The 14,386-nt window shown below is 37.5% G+C and overlaps 1 protein-coding gene across 24 annotated transcripts in view; it reads left to right on the top strand.

Annotated features, from left to right (window-relative positions):
* Positions 1-14,386, top strand: part of PTPRD (protein tyrosine phosphatase receptor type D) — a 2,474,579-nt gene that overhangs the window by 338,259 nt on the left and 2,121,934 nt on the right. The gene's annotated exons all lie outside the window — the stretch shown is intronic.

Below are 14,386 nucleotides of genomic sequence, written 5' to 3'. Positions count from 1 at the left end.
ATGCATTTAGGTGGCTAGAAAGAAGGGTGAGACCGTACATCGAATTAACCTTTCTCATAGCCCAGAAGAAATTTATGACTGAGGCCTCAAATACCAGAGCAAACCTATAATTCTTAAAGGGGGGATGTGATACTGGACAGTGGTATCAAAAGAGAGATAATTTAGAATTCAGAGACAAAAATTCTAAGTCTGTCTCAACAACTTACTTAAAATATTATATTAATAATGGGTGGTTCCTTGGACATTGAATAGCGTTGATAGTAGTTGCTCTCCTGCTTTGGCTTCTGTTTTTCTATACCCTTGACTCTTTCCCTATTTGCCTCTCTGTCTGTCTCTCTCACACACATGCACATCTGTCTATAATTCCTCATTTTCACTACAAAACTACTATCATGTACATATATATGCTATATATAATATTTTGTATAATTTTGTCTATTTATCTACCTGTCTGTCTCAGCCTTAAGTTCTCTCCTAAACTTTAGGACTGCATTTCCAGTTTCTTCCCAGTCCCCTCTAATAGTACATGACAGCATAAATGAAATTCTGTGACAACAACTAAACTCATCTATCTCTCTCCCCAATTCACATCTAATAAAATGATACATCCCATTTATTCAGTTTCTGAAACATTTGGAAATTTTACCCCATAGATTTCAACATTATCTTTGTTGGGGACACATTTTCCTGTACTATGATAGTAATTATTTGTCTGATCTTCATACTTGTAATGTATGCTTTCTTATATAAATAAATTTTGCATTTATACATGATATTAATATTTCTATAGGATAATTGTCATTCAGTTTGTCCCCTGCTTCATAATAGTCTACATTCCCCCACTAACTCAAGGTCACAGTATGAATTCCTTAGGCTGATGTCAGTCTTCCTTTCAGTGTTATCTCTCCCTTTTACGTTTCTGTCTTCACAATTGTATCTTATTTTCCACTTATCAAATCTCCAAAGCTCAAAAACTAGTATATGTATGAAGTTGGATAGAAAACCACTGGAGTGAGAAATGATCTGTCTAATCTGAACCCCCAGAAGGTTTTGCCTATGTCTTTCTATGGCATCTACCTCAGTAGTTCTTTCATAATTTAGAAGTCTCTCTCTTCACAGGAAGGAAAATTGTTATGGAAGGTTTCCAATGGGAAATGTTAGTTTAGCTGAATTTTGAATGGTGGGTGGGATTCAACACACAGAGAAAACTGATGAAAACACGTTGAAAGCAGAGGGAGCAATGCTTGCAGATGCGTTAGAGTGGCATGCTCTGCTACCTTGACTGGATGCAGAAGGCTTATGTGTGTGCATGTGGCTGGGCCTTATGTAGAGCTCTAACCCAGTAGCTATAGAGAGATGGGTTTGTATTTCTTGCTAAGAAATGGCTACTTCAATTAAATTTAGAGCTATTTGAATGATTTAAAATTTTGAAATCCCAGTTATTTGTATTTTGGAATAACAGTCAACAATTGAGCTTTGGAGTAACCATACTAATGGTAGTATGAATCAAAAAAATATAATATTATAAAAGAATAAATAAATAAAAATCCTCTGTATTGTTAAAAAAATAGGCATTGTTTTCTTCCAATTTGGGAAATATATGCATATATCCCTTGTCCACATGTTGTAAATTCCTATTTTCAGGATTTCATCCTGCCCCATCTTCAAATTTCTAATTACTAACTGCAGTAACCTATGAAACTATGTGAAGCTGTGTGTAAGAATCAGGATGGTTTCCTGGACTGAATTACCTAATAATGGAAATTTTGCTGCTACTTGGCATCTTTTTTGAAGCATCTTTTCATAATCCTGTCCCAGTCTCAAGTCCAGAAAATTTTTACCTAGAAATCAATCAGTATAACTATTATAGGAGACGGTGAGCATGGAGAGGACGAATCCAGTCATTATTAGTAGTCCTGATACTTCTCTTTGTCTTCAGCCATCATATGTCAGTCAGGACCAGTGACAGACTAAAAGATGCATCTGGTGTGTGTGTGTGTGTGTGTGTGTGTGTGTGTGTGTGTGTGTGTGTGTGTGTGTGTGTGTGTGTGTGTAGTTCATAAGAATGCTTTCATTCTGCACAAAAAGCAATATAGTGACAAGAAATTTTGCATTTCATAATATTACATCCCACACCTTTTACGTTTGCTCCTGAACTAAGGTCAGTGGAATTGCACCTTTGTATCCTGTCCTTAGACTTTTGGTGGTTTTTACTTTAATTTTATTTTTATTGTCTTGATCTGACTCTTTTCTCCTTACATTTTTGTCATGCTTTTATATATAAAGCATATAAGAGGAGGTATATAGAAGGTACTAGTATAAAGTTATATACTAACTAGTTATATAAATGCAGAAAATGGGATGTTATCAGTCCTTAATTTCCATTTCAGGTAAAGAATGTAGACATATGGTTTTTAAAAGCATTAGAATTATGAATTTTAAAACATCTAATACCAAGTTATTATAAAATACCTAAGATCTTTTATCTTGAAAATACATTTCTAATCCAACAAAACTAGAAGACAGCTATGTATTCTACTCCATATTAGTTGTAATCAATACCTCCATACTTCTATAATACTAAAATGTTGTTTTAATTGTATATGTGCTTACTTTATCAAGAACAAAATCAATGTTTTAAGAAATCAATGTTCTTTGCAAAGTAGCCTCAAATGGATGGGGAAAGTGAATGGCCCAAATATGCAGAAAGAATTGACTCTGCCTTTTGTACCAATGTTAACACAGGAGCATATAATGAAAAATCAATTATAACATAAAATCTCGTAATAGGTGTTCAAGTGTTCTCTCAACGAATAAGAGTAAAAAACTATGTCTGACTGCTGACTGTATTCTGTATCACTGGACTATGAATATTTTTATTTCCTCAAAGTAGGAACAGATGACCAAGGTGCACAGTGACTATGAGATGGATACGAGCTCCTTATTGGTCATCATCTGAAATATTCAAGTGAGCAACTGCCAAAATCAGATATCTATGCATGTGGAAGGTAGGGAGAGAGAGAAAAGAAAGGTGGTCAGTAAAACTCTGTGATATCTCTCCTTCTTAGCCTTTCTGACAGGAGAAGGATAAAGCTGTTGACTTTAACAGCTTTACTTCAAGTGGTTAGCAGTGAAGACAGGGAAACCCATTATGGGTAGCCTAAGTTAAATTTTAGTCTTATAGTCATGTCTCACTCCTTGTGACCCTTTGGACTGTAGACTGCCAGTCTCATTAGTCCAAGGGATTCTCCAGGCAAGAATACTGAAGTGGGTTGACATGCCCTCCTCCAGGGGTTCCTCCCAACCCTGGAATCGAACCTGAATCTCCTGTGTCTCCTGCATTGCAGCCAGATTCTTTGCCAGCTGAGCCATCGGGGAAGCCCTAATAGCCCTGACTGTGAACTGAACCTATTACATGCCTGAAGTAGAGTCTGGTTGTACCAGGAATGATACAATGCAACTATGTGTGTGTGTGTGTGTGTGTGTGTGTGTGTGTGTGTGTGTGTGTGTGCGCGCGTGCGTGCGTGTGCGTGCGTGCGCCCTACTTTGAAGATGATAGAATTCCTGTTGCTCAGTAGTTGCACAGTAATGGCTGAAGTTGTGGTCATAGCAATATCTGAATTATGCTTAAATTTTTTTAAGGTACTTTTACCTGCTTTATTTCTGTGATCCTCATCTTCACAATATATGTCTCCCACACACTTATTAAATAAGTGATAAATAAATTTAATAATGGAGGATAATGTGAATACACACAAAGCGCAGTAACATGGGCTGTATGATTGCATTTAACTTGATTTTGCAGATGAGAAAACTGAACTTTAAGCAAGGTGAGGATTTTGCTTGGCCAAATGAGTAGCAAAGCCCAAACTAATATCTGTGTCTGAATGTAGAGCATGTTGCATTTTTGTTTGATTTTCACCAATTTTTCAAACTGCCACTTATCATCCCTAAGCATGTAATTATGGAGTTCCTTAATTCTTTCATAATCAGTGTGAAGATTGGCCCTGATCTAGGAAGAAGGCACTGTGAAAGCTAAAGATCTTCCCAACCAAGTTTAGAATATTAAGAGGGAAAAAGTCAAGACTAGCATCTTGTACTACTAGGTTAGAGAGGGAGAAGGCTGAAGATTACATATAAAATATAGCATTATCTACATAAAGCACAATCAAAATAAAAACTGAAAAAACCCTCAGTATAAATATGCTGAATTTGAATATCCGAAATTGGATCTTGTACCCACTTTTATGGGAAAGAGGCCAAATGGAATTTGCAGTTGAAATTGCTTCACATTTGCCACACATACGCCTTGTGTGGCAGAGAGAGATTTGAAGATGAGGGTATAGCAGGTGACTTGAAGAAGCAGCTTGTTCTGAAGACTGTTTGGGACTCAGCTGTCCTCTGTCCAGAGCAGCTGTGTATTAATGGAGAAACAATCTTTGCAGCCTTCCGTGTTTAAGAATCATTCAGACTTGTCAAAATTCCAGTATAGCTTTCCCTTGTTTGAAGACAGTATTACAAGGGCATCTGTTTAGGAATGCATAAAAACCCCGAAGGCTTATTGACACTTGGGAGATAGTGGAACTTTAGCCACAGCTTTGGAGTCCTTTGGGGTTTGGGGAAACTTTTTCTCCAAACATCTGGGGAAGATCCAAACTTCCATTTATTCCTCTCCTTTTAAAACCACCACACATTTCTTTTTCCTTTTCATTTCTCAATGAATATTCCATTTCCCTTTCTTTTGGCACAGAGACGTTTCTTTTTTCACAGTCTTGTTTGGTAAACTTGTAATTTATTCACATTTTTTTTTCTGGAACCTAAATAGATATTGTACTTTTTTATAAAACTAGAAATACCTAATAGTGAGAATGGCGGACTGTGTTCTATTGATATCTACTTCTGAAATCACATGTTTTCTATCTGTATTTGTAGCAGTTGGCAGTGATTGGGAGAAAGCATGTACAGGTCTCAACATTCCTTTGACTCTACGTTAATGAATAATATGTTTCTTTTACTGGATTTCTCCTCAGTGCTACATATATCTATTCATATCCCATATGTATATTCATAAGCTTGACTTAGGGGCAAATGCAAAGAATCTGGTACAGATTTTGTCAATTTACACTCTTCTTCCTTCATCTTAAATCTCTTTACAGACTTGTGTCTGTAAAAAGAATGATTTATTTGTAAAACACCATATTAGCAATTGTGAAAATTCCTCACCTAGATTGTGTAATACCCAAAACTCCTATCTTTTTTAATAATATGAAACTCTAGATATAATATTTCATTAAATGTTTTATCCCTTGCTGTACTTTTTGAAACAAAAAAAGAGGACTAATTGATAAAGTGTTAACCCACCTCCAAAAGATGTTGTTAGCTTCTATGTTCAGTTCAGTGAGTCGCTCAGTCATGTCCGACTCTTTGCGACCCCATGAATCGCAGCACACCAGGCCTCCCTGTCCATCACCAACTCCTGGAGTTCACCCAGACTCGTGTCCATTGAGTCAGTGATGCCATCCAGCCATCTCATCCTCTGTCGTCCCCTTCTTCTCCTGCCCCCAATCCCTCCCAGCATCAAAGTTTTTTCCAATGAGTCAACTCTTCTCATGAGGTGGCCAAAGTACTGGAGTGTCAGCTTTAGCATCATTCCTTCCAAAGAAATCTCAGAGTTGATCTCCTTCAGAATGGACTGGTTGGATCTCCTTGCAGTCCAAGGGACTCTCAAGAGTCTTCTGCAACACCACAGTAAAAAGCATCAATTCTTCAGCACTCAGCTTTCTTCACAGTCCAACTCTCACATCCACATGACTACTGGAAAACCATAGCCTTGACTAGATGGACCTTAGTGGGCAAAGTAATATCTCTGCTTTTCAATATGCTATCTAGGTTGGTCATAACTTTTCTTACAAGGAGCAAGCGTCTTTTAATTTCATGGCTGCAGTCACCATCTGCAGTGATTTTGGAGCCCCCCAAAATAAAGTCTGACACTGTTTCCACTGTTTCTCCATCTATTTCCCATGGAGTGATGGGACCAGATGCCATGATCTTCATTTTCTGAATGATGAACTTTAAGCCAACTTTTTCACTCTCCTCTTTCACTTTTATCAAGAGGCTCTTTAGTTCTTCACTTTCTGCCATAAGGGTGGTGTCATCTGCATATCTGAGGTTATTGATATTTCTCCCGGCAATCTTGATTCCAGCTTATGTTTCTTCCAGTCCAGTGTTTCTCATGATGTACTCTGCATAGAAGTTAAATAAGCAGGGTGGCAATATACAGCCTTAATGTACTCCTTTTCCTATTTGGAACCAGTCTGTTGTTCCATGTCCAGTTCTAACTGTTGCTTCCTGGCCTGGATACAGATTTCTCAAGAGGCAGGTTAGGTGGTCTGATATTCCCATCTCTTTCAGAATTTTCCACAGTTTCTTGTGATCCACACAGTCAAAGGCTTTGTCATAGTCAATCAGGCAGAAATAGATGTTTTTCTGGAACTCTCTTGCTTTTTCCATGATCCAGCAGATGTTGGCAATTTGATCTCTGGTTCCTCTGCCTTTTCTAAAACCAGCTTGAACATCAGGAAGTTCACGGTTCACGTATTGCTGAAGCCTGGCTTGGAGAATTTTGAGCATTACTTTACTACCGTGTGAGATGAGTGCAATTGTGCAGTAGTTTGAGCATTCTTTGGCATTGCCTTTCTTTGGAATTGGAGTGAAAACTGGCCTGTGGCCATTGCTGAGTTTTCCAAATTTGCTGGCATATTGAGTGCAGCACTTTGACAGCATCATCTTTCAGTATTTGAATTAGCTCAACTGGAATTCCATCACATCCACTAGCTTTGTTCACAGGGATGCTTTCTTAGGCCCACTTGACTTCACATTCCAAGATGTCTGGTTCTAGATGAGTGATCACACCATTATGATTATCCGGGTCATGAAGATCCTTTTTGTACAGTTCTTCTGTGTATTCTTGCCATCTCTTCTGAATATCTTCTGCTTCTGTTAGGTCCATATCATTTCTGTCCTTTATTGAGCCCATCTTTGCATGAAACGTTCCCTTGATATCTCTAATTTTCTTGAAGAGATCTCTAGTTTCTCCCATTCTGTTGTTTTCCTCTATTTCTTTGCATTGATCGCTGAAGAAGGCTTTCTCATCTCTTCTGGCTATTCTTTGGAACTCTGCTTTCAGATGCTTTTATCTTTCCTTTTCTCCTTTGCTTTTCACTTCTCTTCTTTTCACAGATGTTTGTAAGGCTTCCCCAGACAGCCATTTTGCTTTTTTGCCTTTCTTTTCCATGGGGATGGTCTTGATCCCTGTCTCCTGTACAATGTCATGAACCTCATTCCATAGTTCATCAGACACTCTATCTATCAGATCTAGGCCCTTAAATCTATTTCTCACTTCCACTGTATAATCATAAGGGATTTGATTTAGGTCATACCTGAATGGTCTAGTGGTTTTCTCTGCTTTCTTCAATTTAAGTCTGAATTTGGCAATAAGGAGTTCATGATCTGAGCCACAGTCAACTCCTGGTCTTGTTTTTGTTGACTGTATAGAGCTTCTCCATCTTTTGCTGCAGAGAATATAATCAATCTGATTTCGGTTTGACCATCTGGTGATGTCCATGTGTAGAGTCTTCTCTTGTGTTGTTGGAAGAGGGTGTTTGCTATGACCAGTGCATTATCTTGGCAAAACTCTATTAGTCTTTGCCCTGCTTCATTCTGCATTCCAAGGCCAAATTTGCCTGTTACTCTAGGTGTTTCTTGACCTCCTACTTTTGCATTCCAGTCCCCTATAATGAAAAGGACATATTTTTGGGGTGTTAGTTCTAAAAGGTCTTATAGGTCTTCATAGAACTGTTCAACTTCAGCTTCTTCAGCGTTACTGGTTGGGGCATAGACTTGGATTGTCCGAGGTCAGGGGCGACGGCCGAGAGGAGCCACCCGCGTCCGAGGCCAGGAGCGGCGCCTGAGGCCAGGGGCAGCGGCCAGAAGGAGCAACCCCACGCCCAAGGAGTGGTGGCTGCACAGGCGCAGGAGGGCCTAGTGCAGCCATCCCACGCTGAAGATCAGGAAGGGCTGGGGGAGAAGATATCCCTCATCCAAGGTAAGATTCTATGTTAGCCTGAAAAAAATTGTATAATTATTAGTTTCAGTTTCTTTTCTTTATAAAAATGTTTCATTTCCAAAATTTTATAAAGAAATTAATACTGTATGAGAATATTGCCGTTTATAAGAATGGAATTTTGTTGTCAGAAAGAAATCTGATGGAATTCAAAGGAAGTATTTGGGCAGTAGCTTTTCTTAGGAAAAAAAATGAACTTATTTCTTTCATGGACTTAGAAAGTTTTAGAGTAAAACAAATTTTGAGAGCAGAGGAATAAATAGATAACTCATGAAGAAAGGAAATACGTGGAGAAAAATTACAGGAACAACCTTTTCTCCCCTCAGGTCAGTTCAGTCAGTTCAGTTGCTCAGTTGTGTCGACTCTTTGCGACTACATGGACTGCAGCATGCCAGGCTTCCCTGTCCATCGCCAACTCTGGGAGCTTGCTCAAATGCATGTCCATTGAGTTGGTGATGTCACCCCTAGTACTTTTTAATTATTCAGAAGGCTGAAAGATTAAAACATGAATGAAACTTTCTGTGTCTGGGTGCATGAAAAAAAGATACTGAGCTGTTTAGTATTTGATAAAACTGGTATCCACATATGCTATATGTAGAAGAGTTAGGTGCTGATATATTGAGAAATTTAGTTTTATATATCAAAACTAAAATGTAATTTTAACCCAGAAATTATATTCTAATATTTTCACCCATAATCAGTATTGGTATATAAGTACATGGTGATGATTCACAGTGATTTTTATTGTTCAAAACAGTTTATTTCAGTTCAGTCACTCAGTTATGTTTGACTCTTTGCAACAGGCCTCCCTGTCCATCGCCAACTCCCAGAGTTTACTCAAACTCATGTCCATTGAGTCGGTGATGCCATCCAACTATCTTGTCTTCTGTTGTCCCCTTCTCCTCCCACCTTCAATCTTTCCCAGCATCAGGGTCTTTTCAAATGAGTCAGTTCTTCACATCTGGTGGCCAAAGTATTGGTGTTTCAGCTTCAGCATCAGTCCTCCCAATGAACATTCAGGATTGATTTCCTTTAGGATGGACTGGTTGAATCTCCTTGTAGTCCAAGGGACTCTCAAGAGTATTCTCCAAAACCATAATTCAAAAGCATCAATTCTTCGACGCTCAGATTTCTTCACAGTCCAACTCTCACATCCATACATGACTACTGGAAAAACCATAGCTTTGACTAGACAGAGCTTTGTTAGCAAAGTAATGTCTCTGCTTTTGAATATGCTGTCTAGTTTGATCATAACTTTCCTTCCAAGGAGCAAGCGTCTTTTAATTTCATGGCTGCAGTCATCATCTACAGTGATTTTGGAGCCCCCCAAAATAAAGTCAGCCACTGTTTCCACTGTTTTCCCATGTATTTTGCATGAAGTGATGGGACCAGGTGCCATGATCTTAGTTCTCTGAATGTTGAGCTTTAAGCCAACTTTTTCACTCTCCTCTTTCACTTTTATCAAGAGGCTCTTTAGTTCTTCTTCACTTTCTGCCATAAGGGTGGTATCATCTGCATATCTGAGGTTATTGATAGTTCTCCCAGCAGTCTTTATTCCAGCTTATGCTTCATCCAGCCCAGCATTTCTCATGATGTACTCTGCATATAAGCTAAATAAGCACAGTGACAATATACAGCCTTGACATACTCCTTTTCCTATTTGGAACCAGTCTCTTGTTCCATGTCCCATTCTAACTGTTGTTTCCTGACCTGCATACAGGTTTCTCAAGAGGTAGGTCAGGTGGTCTGGTATTCCCATCGCTTTAAGAATTTTCCAGAGTTCATTGTGGTCCACATGTCTACTATCCATTATAGAATACTGGTTAAATTAATCCTGGTACTTCTCTGTAATGAAATATAATGAAACAGTTAAGAAGATTGACAGAGATTAATTGCTTGCATTTCTGGAAAAATATTTTCATATTTTATAATAAAAAGTAATTAATCAATTACATTAGAATTATGATCCTAACCAGAGATAATACTAGCTCCTGGAGAAAATGGGCAGCTGATTTCATTTAAAATGTATGCATTATATCACAAATTAATGCTTTGAGTAGCTATTCATATTTGAAGCAAGTTTATTCAACTGAAGTAACATTTTGAGACGGGAAGTAAAAGGGCAAAAAAATATACTCATGAAAGATTTTCAAGCAATTAAATATTCTCTATTATAATTATTACTAATTTATGGAGAGAAATAATACTTGAGAAATTATTAAGCTCTAGTTATTAGGGAATTAATTTATTTCCTACAGATTGGTTCATATATTTGAAAACCCTTGTTCTGAGTGCTGACAGGAAAATCAGTAGAAAGGATTAAACAGTCACAAATTGTGTTTTCTAATTGAAAATTTTAATTTCCATAAGAGGGTTTTGTTTTTTTGAGTTTTCTATCGATTTCTGTTTATCAGAAGGTAAACCAGCTATTGATCCAGACTATCAAAGATGGAATGGAAGCATTTGTAATTATAAACTTCTAAACTTAATTTTTTAAGAAAATATAGCCTGTTTACAGGTCTAATAGTGCAATGAGGAAAATACTATCCCTTCTGAGTTATGTTATGAACTCAATGGAAATATACTGTTTTCTAGATGAGAGAAAATGGAAGCTAAGCTGTCAGAATTTGATTATCAGTTCCTTGACTATATTAATAAATTTAATGGGAGAAGTTATTAATGATTATGGAGATGAATTACAGCAGTGCAAATGCAAGAAACACCCAGTGGAGTATGTGGTAAACGTACTCCAGTGGAACATTCAGATACAAATGTTCTGTCTTGCTGGGATTAGTCTCAATTCTGAGATACCTGTTCTCAGGTGTAAAAACTAGCTATCATTACCTATAATCATCAGACCTATGAAACAAACCTCTAATGAATTACCTTTTCTGTTCTGGCTAATTTGAGGTCTATGTATCAGTTATAATGTAAATTTTACCTTCTAGTCTTTCCTTGCAAACATCTTGACCTTGTAAGAAGCTTCATACATATATTTATAGACAGATCTCTTCATTCTATTAGTTTTTTTTTATAATATCTAAGGATGACAAATTCCAGAGATTGTAACATTTTTTTCGTAATCACACAGCTGGTTTGTGAGTTGGATGAAATTACCATCTTGATACCATGACTCCAAGGAAAGTCCCTTCCTCTGTCACATCCATTCTAGTGTCCAAAGCACACAGTTTTCTATTTCTGACAATTATTAAGCCATAGATTTTTAAAAAAGTCAATAGTGCTAAATATCCTGCAGTTAATAGATTCTCAACAATTATGCATTGCTGATGATCACGATGACAGTAATTCTACCCAATCAATCACATTAGTATGTGAATTATTATAATAATAAACCATAAAATGTTAATAAAACTTTTCACTTTTATGAATTGGAGAAGGAACTGACAACCCACTCCAGTATTCTTGCCTGGAGAATCCCAGGGATGGGGGAGGCTGGTGGGCTGCCATCTATGGGGTCGCACAGAGTCGGACACAACTGAAGCAACTTAGCAGCAGCAGCAGCATTAAAACAAAAAATCATAAAATGTTAGTGATCAGGATTTATTGACATTTGTTGTGCATTCAGTATTCTGCAGTGTCATTATGTGTGCTAATTATTTTAACTCCCTTAAAAATGTAATGAGGTAGATCCCAAATAAATCCTCAGTTTACAGAAGAAGAAACTAAACTGTTACAAAGTTACTAGGTACTTACTTTACAACACATGAAGTAGACAAAAAGATGATTAAAATAACTCTGACTTGAAGAAACCTCTGGTCTCTATCTTCACTGCTTTAGTATACAAAGTTCTATAATGCAAATCAGAAATTAAATGACATATGATTAGTTAAACTGCTTTTCTATAATAGTAATATAACACATTATTGTATCTGTTCAATTTGGTAAGGCTCTCAAACTATACTGATATTTACATATTGTTTCCTTGAGTTTTTATTGCTTTCTTTCTTTCTTCAAAAAGACGTATCACAATCATGGAAAATGTGTCTCCCTTGGAGCTTATCTAGCTCTTTAAATTTGATTTATTATGTTGTATCAAAAACTGAAAATTATGGGAGTTAAGTGAAAAATATAAAAAAATAAATTGAGTGCACATAAGTAGAATACTTCAGTGCATTAAAAATTCTAGGCTGTAAAGATTCTGGTGAACTTAACTAACATATTCCTTTATCATTATTGAAAATTGAATGCATGATTTGGCAATGAAATGTCTGTACTATAATTGGAACCATCAGAGCTCTAATTTGGCAAATAGGCTTCCTGGTTGAGTGATGGATCCCTCAGAATATATGGCTGTTGGAACCTCTAATGTGTTCTTAAGTTTAACTTTTCAGGAGAGGTAACAATATTTATTTTAGGGCACAAGCAGTTACTTTCTCTGCCAGGATAAAACTCTATTAAGAACTACCATTCAAAATAAATAAGAAAATAAAACAAACAAATAAAGCTATTTGGTTTAGCGGTGATAAAAAAAGTTTCACAAGATAGATTTTCATTTTTTGTTGTTTTTAATGCTAGAACCCCTGAATTAAAGGGGAAAAAAAGTGAGAATGCCATTTTCTGTGCTTTCGTATATTTTATTACTTTGGGGAACCATTTTTTCTGCTTAATGTTTTATATCATTGCACTCATTCATGCATTTATTCTTTCATTCTGCTTGCTTTGGAACTGTGCCATACAAAATGGAAACAATAGTAGTAGAGCTTGTAATATGAAGGTTGCCTTAGAAATGCTGTCTTTCCATATCTGACATGTTTCAAAGCCATTCGAGTAAAGCCCACATAAGCAGAAGTAAATATTCAAGCAACTATTTACCATACCAATGTTTCTTTTTCCCTTTCCCGTCACTCTGATTTAACAGCTATAGTCGAAAGTCTTGGTTTTACTCTCAGCATATAGTCAAGTATTAGGTATGTTTCTTCATATGAATTTAGTTTATTGATTATTGATTCATTTATTTATTTATACGTGAAGTATTTATTTATACTGTGAACTTCCAGATCATCAAGCTGCATTTAGAAAAGGCAGAGGCACCAGAGATCAAATAGCGAACATCCGCTGGATGATTGAAAAAGCAAAGGAGTTCCAGAAAAACATATATTTCTGCTTTATTGACTATGCCAAAGCCTTTGACTGTGTGGATCACAATAAACTGTGGAAAATTCTGAAAGAGATGGGAATACCAGACCACCCAACCTGCCTCTTGAGAAATCTGTATGCAGGCCAGGAAGCAACAGTTAGAATTGGACATGGAACAACAGACTGGTTCCAAATAGGAAAAGGTGTATGTCAAGGCTGTATATTGTCACCGGGCTTATTTAATTTCTATGCAGAGTACATCGTGCGAAATGCTGGGCTGAAAGAAGCACAAGCTGGAATCAAGATTGCCAGGAAAAATATCAATAACCTCAGATATGCAGATGACACCACCCTTATGGCAGAAAGCGAAGAAGAACTAAAGAGCCTCTTGATGAAAGTGAAAGAGGAGAGTGAAACATTTGGCTTAAAGCTCAGTATTGAGAAAACAAAGATCATGGCAGCCCCATCACTTCATGGTAAATAGATGGGGAAACAGTGGGAAGTGTAAGAGACTTTTTATTTTGGGGGCTCCAAAATCACTGCAGATGTTGATTGCAGCCTTGAAATTAAATGACGCTTGCTCCTTGGAAGAAAAGTTATGATCAACCTGCTGTTGCTGCAGCTAAGTCGCTTCAGTCGTGTCCGACTCTGTGTGACCCCATAGACAGCAGCCCACCAGCCTCCCCCATCTCTGGGATTCTCCAGGCAAGAACACTGGAGTGGGTTGACCAACCTAGACAGCATATTAAAAAGCCAAGATGTTACCTTGCCAATAAAGGTCCATCTAGTCAAAGCTATGGTTTTTCCAGTAGTCATGTATGGATGTGAGAGTTGGACTGTGAAGAAAGCTGAGCACCAAAGAACAGATGCTTTTGAACTGTGGTGTTGGAGAAGGCTCTTGAGAGTCTCTTGGACTGCAAGGAGATCCAACCAGTCCATCCTAAAGGAAATCAGTCCTGAATATTCATCAGAAGGACTGATGTTGAAGCTGAAACTCCAAGACTTCGGCCACCAGATGTGAAGAGCTGACTCATTTGAAAAGACCCTGATGCTGGGAAAGACTGAAGGTGGGAATAGAAGGGGATGACAGAGGATGGAATGGTTGGATGGCATCACCAACTCAATGGACATGAGTTTGAGTAAGCTCCAGGAGTTGGTGACGGACAA

Source organism: Ovis aries, chromosome 2, assembly GCF_016772045.2.
Source record: "Ovis aries strain OAR_USU_Benz2616 breed Rambouillet chromosome 2, ARS-UI_Ramb_v3.0, whole genome shotgun sequence".
NCBI classification, from domain to species: domain Eukaryota; kingdom Metazoa; phylum Chordata; class Mammalia; order Artiodactyla; family Bovidae; genus Ovis; species Ovis aries.
This window is presented reverse-complemented; position numbering and strand designations above follow the sequence as displayed.